This window comes from Fukomys damarensis, unplaced genomic scaffold, assembly GCF_012274545.1.
Source record: "Fukomys damarensis isolate Sample0158 unplaced genomic scaffold, DMR_v1.0_HiC HiC_scaffold_19, whole genome shotgun sequence".
NCBI classification, from domain to species: domain Eukaryota; kingdom Metazoa; phylum Chordata; class Mammalia; order Rodentia; family Bathyergidae; genus Fukomys; species Fukomys damarensis.
Genome location: NW_022900931.1, coordinates 83,082 through 85,603, shown reverse-complemented (window position 1 = coordinate 85,603; position 2,522 = coordinate 83,082).

Here is a 2,522-nt window from a genome sequence, read left to right as displayed (position 1 = left end):
AGTTTTTAGGTTTGTAGCTATACATAAGAGTAGTTAGAACTTTCTATGCATCAGTTAACAGAGATCTCTTGAAATAAGAATCAGAAGGATTAAAAATCTTTTACTCTTGTGAAAGCAGCTTTCATTGGTTTTTCTATTTTTCCTTTGGCTGCCCTTACTTTAGGATTTATTTTTGTGTCCACGAGGGGGAGGCAGTGTACCTGACTGGGGCGTATGTATATATCAACAGTATTTAAAAGAGACAAAATATCTCTCCTCAGGACTTTCAGGTACAATTAAAAAGGGATGGGTGAAGAGAAAGCCAAACCTGTTACAGCCGAAGAATTATGGGAAATAGTGAGTCACCTCCTCTCCAGTGATTCTTTGTCCTGGGGTGTGATGGCCGGAAGGAAGGTCAGGGTTGAAGAGAAGAACTGAGAGACATGCACCAGAGTTTCTCAGTAGGCTGACTCTTCCTCTACGGTCATAATTACCTGGGGCTCCTCAGTGGAGATGTCAGACTGGCTAGAGGGAGAAGGCAGAGACTGGGTTGGGGCCCTTTAGTCTTGTTGGATTATCTAGTATGATGGGTCTGGTTTTTGGGATCTCTGCCTCAGGGGGCTGTCTGACTTCCAGAGGTTGATTTTGCTCAGGGCATGGCTTATGGTTTTTTTTCCCCCTTTTTTGTACCAGGGATTGACCTCAGGACCTTGCTTTTGTGAGGCAGGCGTGGTGCCACTGAGCTAAATCTCTGGCTTATGAGGCCTCTTATGGAAGTCTCTCTTAAGGTGGCCTGGCTTTCTACAGCCATAGTAGATGAATTTAGTCATTGGGCTCTTCTTGGATCCCTGAGAATCAGACTTAGGGATTGTTTCTTTTAAAGCTGAAATTGAAGCAACTGCTCTCTCTTGGTCTCTATTTTTCTCTTTTGATTTCCTCTTGGTCTTGAGGAAGGTATCAAGGAGGCATTCCTCACTAAAGTATCAAGTGAATTATTTGGAGCAAAAAGCATCTCTTGAGGTTCAAAAAAATATCTGGTGGTGACTGGTTAATAAATTTGTCTGTAGGAAAAATCTGTCCTATTGAATCAGGAGCTAGGGATGTATGTTTTTATCAATATCTTTGTAAAAGATCTAAGAAGGCAGAGGGGTTCTCATCCTTCTCCCGATGAATAGTTAACAATTTATTATAGTAGAAGGGCTTCGTTCTCAACTTTTTTAGACCTTCAAGAATACATGTCTGAAAATGTCTCCTATTTCGGTTCCCTATCTGGTTGGCAGGCCAGTAGGGGTCTCATATAGGGACTGCTTGGGTTCCAGGAGGAAATGGCTGTTCCCCTGGCTGTCCATCTTCTGATCTTTTAAAATTAACAATGTAGTATAATATGCATCTCCAAATGAATAGCAGCTTGTAGCACTGCTTGTCTTTGAGTAGAAGTCAACGTTTGATGCAAGAGTAACATTACATCTTTCCAGTCTAGTGCATAGGTCTGAGTAAGTCCTCTAAATCCCTCAATGTACTTATCAGGGTTGTCTGAAAACTTTTCCAGGTTTTGTTTGAACGTTTTCAGGTTACTGAAAGAAAAGGACATGTGTACACGAGTATGTTCAGGTTTGCTACTTACTTCTTGTAAGGGGTATTATTATTGAGGGGCTTGAACAAAGTCAGCCACGTGTGTATGTAGCCCAGTTCAGGCTTTAATTATGGCTAATTTACAAGCCTCCCTCTTAGATCCCAAAGGGTAAGGGGGAGGAACCTTGGACTCCAAAGGGAGGAAAACCTTATGTTCAGTAATAATTGATGAGGCTTTGATCAAAGTTGTCTTGGAAACCTCATCCTCAGGTTCAATAATAGATGAGGCTTTGATTAAGGTTGCCTTGGAAACCTCTCAGATTCCAAAGGGCAAGGGTGGGAAATCTCAGGTTTAGTAATAGTAGATGCCTTAGAGGCCAGAGGTGTCTGGGACTTCTGTGGCTTATATTTACATTTTGAACACAAATAAGGATCCCCCCCCCATACTGGGGATTGAACTGGGGACCTTGTGCTTGCGAGGCAAGTGGTGGTGGCACTACTGAGATAAACCCCCGGCCCAAGGATTGTTTCTTAATGCAAAGAAAATCTGACTATAAGGTGATTCTGACAATTTTCCCTCTCTCTTGTAGTACAGTTTTAATTGTGAAATAGTATCATAATCAGTACTTCCCTCTGCATTCCATTTTGGCTCTAAGAGGTGGGCAGTCCATGTGTAGGTGCCGAAAAATATTAAACTGCTCTTTTTCAATATAGGAGGATCAAACATTTTTTAGTGTATAAGAATATATCCTCAAAGGAGTAAGAGAAGGAAATTGGCATCCCTTTTAATTTCTACATCCTCAAGGCATCTGTGAGGTGACTTTTCTCCAGAGCAGTTGGTCTCCCTCTGGAGAGAAACTGGAAGATAGGTCAGGGTGAACTAGCCACTCCTTACTGGCTTGTGACCTTATTTTACCTGGAAATTCATATTCCTAACTCTAGCACTTGTTTTTTTTTTTTTTTTTTTTTTT